Raw genomic sequence first — 9957 nt, 5'->3', positions numbered from 1 at the left:
TAGCCCACGCTTTGAGAAATGCTCGGTGGGCTAAATTAGCCCACGGGGGATAGTTAGCCCAGTGGGCTAAGTTAGCACGGGCTAAGTTAGCCACCCTTTGAGAATTCGGGCCTAAGAGGCTAATTCCTGCCCAGCCTAGCCAAGCTTAGTATCTCAGGAGGAGAGAAGTGTGGGGGGTAGAGATGGAGGGAGGGGTGACTTAATGTTCTGTTGACCTTTATCCATCAACGTACTTCACCTACTTAATTCCTATCTTACCCCCTATTCTCCTGACTCTCATGAACACATTGCTGAGATCCACATGATAAAGTCAAAATGCTGCACTAAAAATTACAATTCATGATCACTCATGCATAACGTATTAAATTTTCTCAAACAACAAACTGACACAATATTGATCATCAATTCATCACAAAACCCTCAACTTTGCAAGTTCCAAACAAAAAAACCTGAAAGAAATTGAAATGCTAATTCTGGCCCAGCCTAATTTTCATACCCTTTGTTTCAGTGAGCAGTGCTCGCTCAAGTATACCAGGGTATCCCATTTTTTATCGTCTCATAACATTCTCAATAGTACACAATATGGATTTAGGGAGGGTCTCTCAACGTCATTGGCTCTAAATAAATTTACTAAAGATATTACAAATTCCATTGAAAATAAAAAAACAACCGTAGGAATTTTCATCGACTTGTCCAAAGCATTCGACACCATAGATCATCATATTCTAAAACAAAAACTTTATCACTGTGGTATACGGGGAACGCCCTACCAGTGGATTGTGAATTATCTAACAAATAGAAAACAATTTGTCTCTGTTGATTCAATTAATTCAGTTATGTTAAATATTGTTTGTGGGATTCCACAAGGATCCATATTGGGTCCATTGTTATTTCTTATTTACATAAATGATATTCAATGCTCCTCAAATATTTTAAATTTTATACAATTTGCAGATGATACTAGTATTTTTTTTACTCATAATGATATTTCCTTTATAACCTATACTTTAAACAATGAACTTCAAAATTTAAGCAATTGGTTAAAATGTAATAAATTAGTTATAAATATGTCTAAAACAAATTTTATGGTATTTAGTAACATTAATTATGATATTAAGGATATTAAATTACACATGAATGGATCTGAATTATTACATACAAATCATTCAAAATTTCTAGGTATCCATATTGATGAACTCATGTCATGGAAATATCATATCGAAGATGTCTGTGTTAAAATATCTCAAGTTGTCGGTGTATTGTATCGCTTACGTCACGTTCTCCCGCCTAAAATACTTCTTTCCATTTATAATACCTTGTTTCTCCCACATATCTCATATTGTAACATTATCTGGGCTTGTTGTCCAAAATATCTATCTGATAGAGTATTCAAATTGCAAAAAAGAGCGGTTCGCCTTATTTCCAATTCTTCATATTATTCCCACTCTGCTCCATTATTTCATAAACTCAAACTATTAACTGTATATGATATCAAGAATTTACAAAAAAAAAAAAAAAATTTAATCTAGATTTACATTCTTATGAAACCCGTTCTGCCAATGACTTTCATTTTCCAAAGGTTCGAACATCATATGCTAAATCCACTCTTTTATTCACTGGCCCTAAACTGTGGAGTTCCTTACCAAAAGAAATAAAAAACTCAGTATCACTCCATTCCTTTAAACGTAATTTCAAAAAGTACCTGATTGATACAAATTTAAAAAATAACAGTAGAGCTTAAAAATCAAACTTATCCTTTCTTTTTTTGTATTGTTTATGTCATTATCAAAGTTATTATTCTAAATTCTTTTCCCATACGTAACGTTATTTGATTTTGTTTTATGAATGTGTTAATTTTTCTTAACTATTATCTTGAAAGTTATGAATGAGAGCCATATTTACATGCTACATATTGTTAAGAAATGTCTATTTTAATAGCACTTATCTGTTTATTTTATGTTGGGTGCCTGATTTTAAGACTTTATCTTGTATTCTTTGGCTCCCCCACAGTAATATACATTTCTTTGTATTACTTTTAAACAACTCGGTTCACTTTCCTTTTTTCAGTTATGTTTGTTTGTTTCCTATTTTTGTACATATTTGCAATGTTTTTATATTATTGTGGAAATAAATGATTTGAAAAAATTTGAAAAGTATGAATAGTTTTCCAACTTTTTGGTTTCCTTTCAAAGTAGACTTCACTGGCTTCCATATAAGTGTTTCCCCCTAAAGTGATATATTTTTTATTTGGCAGCCATTTCAAAAGTGCATAGTTTTTTTGGAGGGACACACTGTATAATAACCCTGGCTATTGGCTGGAATAATGGCTACTTTTTAGCCAAAAAAAACCCCAAATTTTTTATATTCTCAAAGGCAGATTCCATATTGTGGACCTCTATTGCTAAAAAAAAAAAAACATGTGTACAATAAACACCATAATTTTTTTTCTTTTTACATTTTCTGCCTACACATCCAACGGAATGCAAGGGGGAATAGCTAAAAAAAGGGCAGGGGCTTTTCAGGATTTATATTAAAACTAAACAGCTCCAATAACTCATTCAATACACAGTGCGCTCTTATCAAGTTAGCGTGGGTGTGTCACTGTGTCCCCAAGTGGCAAGTGCAGACTCAAGTATTCATATTCACATTCAATCTAAACCCCCCAAAAAAAGTTTGGAAATCTGAGTTTGGCCATTAATTTCTCCCAACTCCCAATTTTACACAATGCATATTTGATATCATTCAAAAGATAATTTAATTCTCTTTAAAATGATACCATGCTTGTTATGATCATGCCATCACAAAAAGAGCAGGATTCAAAAGTGTTGAATGAGGTCCGAATTGAAAAGCTGCAAAACGAGCAGACAGACAAAAGAATCATGTTCTTCATTGACCCTTCAAGACTATATCTATATAGTCTTGAAGGGTCAATGAAGAACATGATTTTTTTGTCTGTGTCATTAGAGATGAAAATCCATTCAAATCAAGCCCCTGCTTCTTCATTTTTGGTGTTTTGTAGTGGTTTATGTAGTGATGGTTCTGTGAGATAACATGGTTTGAGTCATGGTTTGAAATACCCATGAATGCTTGTTTGTTTGTTATATGTCTGCTTGTGCAGAGGTGTGTTTGATTCCATGTTAATATGGATTCTAAGGTGCATGAAAACAAAATAAACCGCTGAGAAACTCACTCATCACCAGGGAAAAAAAGAACAGTGACTTTCAATATTGTGTCATTTTGCAACTTTTGAATTTTGACCTTGCCCCACATATCAAGGCACTGCACCTCCATGTGAACCATAATCATATCATGTAGGGTATCATTTTAAAGAGAATTAAATGCTCTATTCATTGGTATCAATCACAATTTAATATTTACTAAAACCAAGTACATGTAGGGATTATCGATCAAATTCAGATTTCCAAACTTTTTTAGGAGTTTAGTATTGGCATGCTCTTTGGGGGGTTATCACAACTAGAAATAAGCTTTATTTTGTCTTACCTGACTCAAGATACTTTTTCAGTGTATCTTCTAGATTTGGGACAGGCAGGGCAGGCAAATCATTATCGTACTGGAAGGTGCGCTCAGGGCCGACAGCAGACCTTGCTTCAGAATCCATTTTTTTATAAGATGAAAGCGTCTTAACCTTGACCCTGAAATACTGTATGTAGAAAGTACAAGTGTTGCATGCATATTAAAATTCAATGTAGCACCAGTGTTGACTTTGTTTCTGTCAATCATTTTCTCTTTATATCCTTTGAATACAACAAGCCTTTTCAAAGTTGTAATTGTGTATTCATAAGCAATAAAAGGTCATTTGAGATAAACCATCAAGGAGCTGTTCAAATTCACCCACATAAGTATTCCTGGGGGCTTTTCGCAAAGATGTCTGCCGCCCCATCAGTAGAGGAGCTGGTCAGAAAATTGGGATCGTCCCAGTTTACAGGGACTGTCTCAATTTTCAAAGATTTCTCCACACAAGAAATCTAGAAGGAAAGTTCATTCACCTGTCAAGTACCGACACCAATCAAATGCGCTATGAAAACATAAAGGCCTGTATTCTGAAGTTGGGTTTAACCACTCATTCAATGAACAAGGTTATGATATATATAACCTTGTTCTCTGTTGTATCTCCATGTGTGGCAAAATAAGGATGGCAATGTTTGGCTTATTTTCTCTTTTTCTTTGGGACAAATGCTTGATTTTTTTACACTGACAGTTTCCATTACACCTATTCATCATACAACTTGGCTCTTCAGTAAATTTGATTCTGTAAATTATTTTTTTCTTAATTTAGAATAGAGATTGAAAAATGAAAATTTTCTTGCCATACATACTTTCCACCAATAGAGGGCGTACACAAAAATATGTCAAAAATTCAAGTTTTTGAGCGCTCTGGTGAATACAAAAATTATTCCCAAGTTACTAATGAAAAATAAATTGCTACTGTAAGGAAATTAGTAATTTTGGTCACAAAAGTGAGATTTTAATGATTTTTTAAAGTGTGTGCTGTGTACAGCATTAGCATACCATAGTCCTACCTGTAGATTCCCCACAGGCAGGATGGTTGCAGTGAACAAGTGGGTTTAACTAGACCATGGTGACAATAGTCTAACTCTGTGCTAAAATTATAGGAAGCCAAACGTTTCAAAATTTTGTTTACAGTGAATGCTTCTCATGTTAACTGTGCTTTTCACTAATTATTCAATGGTGAAGACAATTGTCATATCCTTCCCATGCAGTTAATGTTTTGGGAGTCAAATGAGCTGATACATTGAACCTTTACTGTTAGAGATTCATGGATCAACTGGCTTTCCATAGTTAAACCACAACTTAAAACCAGAGTTTAAATTAAACCCAACTTCAGAATACGGGCCAATAAGGCAATAGGTTTCATAACAAGATTATTTGAAGATGGCAAGGAATGAAAAATAGAGTGAACTAGGGGGAATTGAGGTCACTGGATCTATTTTTATTGCATAGCCATAATACATTTTCCATAGATTTCCAATTAATTGAATATACTATAGTAGATCTAGATCTATATATATTTATTCATATTATATGCATGTTATATATATGTTTCTACTCATGTATCATTAATATTGAGCATGCATTGTCATTGATCACCTAAAAATCGAGCCAGTGTCAGTGACAGGCTGACAATCATTTAGGCCTATTATTTGACTAAAATTTAAAAAATAGCAAAACAAAGTAAAATTTTTCTAAAAAGTAAACGGGCCGAGAAAATTTATCCTTGTTTAATAAAAAATAATAATAAGATAGCAAATAGTAAGGACCTCCCTCATCACTGTTCTCGAAAAACCTGGACGATCAACTACTATCTTTTTTTTAATGCTTGGCCTTACATGTACCTTGCTTCCTTGAAGTTCTGGGCCGGGCTCCTGCCCGCTAAGCGATCCGGCGCTCTCTGGCAGTCTGGGTGAGGAGCCTAGTACTGTACTGATCCTGGCGCTGCCTGTGGCTTTGTGGCTGTGCTGTGTGACAGTGTAAACAAAGTTACAGCCACTTACCTGTGTTCTGCTTTTACCAGTAAAACAGGCCTTGATCCTTGGCCCTATACCTATATTATTAAAATAATAATAGCAAAACAAAAGGTTTTATTTACCGAGAAAAGATGTCTTTAGCTTCGCCGTCGTGAACGCTACTCGTCTCTATCTTGAGCTATCTCGACTCGACTGAGTAAGTGAGTATATTCATTCAGTAGGTGGCGCTGCCCAGAAAAAATTGTACCAGAAAAAATTAAGTTCGTGCATGCAAAACTAAAAGGAACATCACCCTGACAAAAATTGGTGAAGGTTTTAGGAAAATCCATCGAAGATTTTTTAAAAATGTATTTTTTACTTTCATTTGTTTTTATATAAGTAATTATATTTTTTTCAATTGTTTTGTATATTTAATGGCACTAATAGTCAATACCACCAATAAGCAGCAGTAGTAAGTGGATATAGCAGTGCCATTGTAATTATCACCATTATCAATAATCATCACATAATGTAACAAAGAAAACAGCAGTGATGAAAAATAACATTATTTATTGGTAATGTGTTGTAATAATGACTAATGATGATAATGACAATATTAATAGCAATGATGATAATAATGACAGTAATAATGATTATGATAAAGATTATAGTGATTTGATGACAGGAATACAGATCATCACTGCAATTTTGACAACAATTTTCATATTTTAAAAATAGCTAACTCTAAAGAATGATAACAATGTTGATTTCTATTCCATTAGGATTTTCCTTGTATTATTTTCTTTACCCAGCAAGAATGGTTCAAGTCTTAATGATATTCTGAAAAGATTTGGTAAACTCGAACACAATAATATTCAATTTTGTCATATCCAAATGGGCTATATTTCAATGGCACGATGGGCCAAACATTTTAAGGGGCCAAGCATGGCATAAAGACATGATAGAGCAAAAATTCTGCCAAACAAGTTGAAAGCTATTGAAGCGAGCGAGCCAAAAAAATTCACCCTCTTACTAATTAAGAAAAGCTAATTTTGTGATTGATTGTGACAACTATGTTTAGAAAATAATAGGCCTATCACATTTACTCCTTTTTTTTCTTTCCTCTTTTCCTTTTCTAATTTTATTCTTGGTGGTAGAACTTCTCCCCTCTCTCTCTCCCTCTCTCTCTCCCCTCTCTTTTGAGGGGGGGGGGGGCTGATGATAGCAGGCGAGAAAGAGGAATGAGAAGAGAGAGAGAGGGGGAGAAACATTTGATGGTGATGTAAGAAAGATGGGGTGACACATTTGGCTGGTTAGGCAGAATATACTGCAAAATCAGTTAATAATTATGTTGATATAGGCAGTACATCTTTTCTAAATTTTGTATTGGGTCTAGTGTCTCAGATTGACAAAACAAAGAAAAAAAGTGTTTATTCATGTAGTTCGACAGTGAATTACATTTTTATCACTACAGTTTCAAGGAAATAAACAACGTCTTTCTTTTTTGTGTCAATATGGTTTAATATAGAATTCTATTTTACTGTTTGAATAATTAAGATTTACTCTCCACCAACTAAGGGTATGGGGTGCGCCCCGTTCATTTTATATCCTTTTGAATATAACTGTATTTTGTTAGTATCATTTATTCCGGTTTTGAGGTAAAAATAAGTGTAGAAGGTACAAAAAGTTAGAATTAAAATTTTATAGTGGTTGTAAGCAGAAAAAAACATAGAAAATGACAAGAGTCCTAAAAATGACTCATTTTCAGGTCAGCATTTGAAATTGACTTGCGGTTTGTGCTCTCTTGCCCCCCCCCCGAAAAACTCCCTGTAGGAAAAAAAATGCCCCCTTTCCAAAATCGAAAATGCCTTTTTTCCAAATCAAATATGTCCTTTTTCAAAAAGAAATACATTTTGTTACAGTAAAACATAATACATTTTAGGTTAAAAAATTACAAAATTTTGGATCGCGCTCGCTTCATTGTCGTTACGGTACTAATCCTGTTCATGGACACAAAATTGTTTAGAATGTCCAGTTTTCAGATTGGAATATCACAAATTTTGAGCTCGCGCTTTTCGCTCGCATTATGATTGGTGAGTTTTATGAGTAATTGAATGCAGTCCTTAACAGCTTCTTTTTCTGGTCAGTATATTGAAATCAAAATTAACAGTCGATTTTAAAGAGCGATGTAAAATAGCCAAAAAAAAAGGAAAAACAAATCAATAACCTTTAAGGGTATAGGGAAATGTAAGTTGCCATATCTCCGCTTGTATATGTCATAAATACGTCATTCATGTATCAAAATATTGCTGGGTGACCGTCAGTGGCGTACCTAGGATTTTCCACAGGGGGGGCAAAACCGTCCGCCAAAAAATTTGACAAGCAAAAAAAAAAAAAAAAAAAAAGGTCTTCGAACACAAATAAAGTACCAGAAAAAAATTGACAAGCAAAAAAAAAAAAAAAAAAAAAAGGTCTTCGAAAACAAATAAAGGATTTCGTACCAGAAAAAAAAGTCTTCGAACACAAATAAAGGATTTCGTACCAGAAAAAAATTGACAAGCAAAAAAAAAAAAAAAAAAAAAAAAAAAAAAGGTCTTCGATCACAAATAAAGGATTTCGTACCAGAAAAAAATTGACAAGCAATAAAAAAAAAAAAAGGTTTTCAAGCTCGTCAGGGGGGCATCTTAAAGCTCGTCAGGGGGGGAAAAAGGGTTTTTCAAGCCCGTCAGGGGGGGCAAGGATACGTTTTTGCATGGGTTGTGACTCGTCAGGGGGGGCAGAGTGCCCCCCTGCCCCCCCCCCCCCCGTAGGTACGCTAGTGGTGACCGTGACAGCTCTAACGTTACAGTAACATTTAAAAGTGAAATCTAGATATCAAACCTTCAAAATAGGAATACACTCATGGCCAATATTCACTTCCATCTCAAGTAGATATGAACAAAATTGATTCGATAAAGTGATTTTGTGTTGTTAAACATGAGGCGCTCTATACAGTGGGAGTAAATATGCATTAGTCATAACAAAATGAAGATTTTGGCGATATTTTTAAACACTTCAGATATGTTTTAACCATATATTGACTAATTTTCACAAACTTCTAGTGCCGTTAGTTTGAGATCCAACGCCTTTATACGTTCAAGGTCTTCAAGTTCTCGTCAGGGGGGGAGGGCAGGGATACGTCCCCTGCATGAGTTGTGACTCGTCAGGGGGGCAGTCTGCCCCCCCCCCCTAGGTACGCTAATGACTGGGGATATATTCTGATCCCAACCATTTTCCATTTTCTTTAATTTTTTTGAAAGTTTGACATTTTTAAGTCCCTATTGAGTCAGAAAGCATTTATGCTATGTAGTAAACCCTCTTTTATTCATTTGAAACCCCTTTAAGACAAACGAGTAACCTTTTATCCATCTGTTATAAATAAAGAGGTGCTGGCAACCTACTCGCTCAGGGGGGGGGGGGGCTGCCATTGTCACCCAGCCATTCTCATTATTTTGTTTATTTATGTAGAAATCTGCCATTTTGAGGCCCCATTGAGGCAAAAAGAAAATTTTTGCTATGTATATAGTAAAGCCACTTTTATTGTCATAAAATCACTTGGGGACAAAATAGTAGGTTTTTCTCTATCAGCTTTAAGTGCTGGGACATCGAAGCCTCTTCCACACAGAGCGGCTGGCGAAGTCACACACAACTTTTCCGTATTTTGCCTATTTATGAGAAAATCTGCCATTTTGGAGCCCCCATTCAGGCAAAAAGAACATTTCTGCTATATAGTAAAGCCTGCACTTTTATTGTCATGAAATCACTCGGGGGACAAAATAGTTGGCTCTTCTCTATTATCTAAATAAAGAAATGCTATAGAAATTGGAGCCTATACCCCGGCCCCCTCAGGTGGCTGCCGAAGTTACCCACCCCTTTTCCGTATGTTTCCTATTTATGGGAAAGTCTGCCATTTTGGAGCTCCTAATGAGGCAAAAAGCTGTTTCCGCTGTAAAGCAAGCCACATAAATCGTCTTAAACCTACTTGGAGAAAAAAAGAGTACCTCTTTTTCTATCAGCTGCATAATTATAAAGAAGTGCTGGGAAATCGAAGCCTATATCCCCTCAGGGGACTGCCAAAGTTACCAACCCCTTTTTCGTATTTTGCCTACTGTATTTATGGGGAAATCTGCCTTTTTGAGCCACCATTGAGGCAAAAAGCTGCTTCAGCTGTTTCCGATACAGCAAAAATGCCATTTTGCTTCAATGTGGATGCCAAAATATTTGGAAATATATTGATCGCCTTTTGGCCCAAAAGACGATATTTCCAAATACACGAAAAAGGGTGCGGTAACATTTGAGAGGCACCTGAGCAGATGGCCACTGTTTTATCAATCGCGGGTACATACACATATTAACTTCTATGAAGCAGTTGCGATTAATAAACGAAATAATCTGAGGCAGCACAACATAGCAAATGTGGAAACATTTTGTA

At 35.2% G+C, this 9957-nt stretch overlaps 1 long non-coding RNA gene across 1 annotated transcript; it reads right to left on the bottom strand.

Moving 5' to 3' along the window:
* Positions 1-3586: 3586 nt before the first annotated feature.
* On the bottom strand, positions 3587-5712 carry LOC135157485 (uncharacterized). Its single transcript, XR_010296487.1, has 2 exons — positions 5630-5712; positions 3587-3661 (listed from the first exon to the last, which is right to left on the bottom strand). It is a non-coding gene; the product is annotated as an uncharacterized LOC135157485 (long non-coding RNA).
* Positions 5713-9957: the final 4245 nt, after the last annotated feature.

This window comes from Lytechinus pictus, chromosome 18 (assembly GCF_037042905.1).
Source record: "Lytechinus pictus isolate F3 Inbred chromosome 18, Lp3.0, whole genome shotgun sequence".
In the NCBI taxonomy this organism is placed as follows: domain Eukaryota; kingdom Metazoa; phylum Echinodermata; class Echinoidea; order Temnopleuroida; family Toxopneustidae; genus Lytechinus; species Lytechinus pictus.
This window is presented reverse-complemented; position numbering and strand designations above follow the sequence as displayed.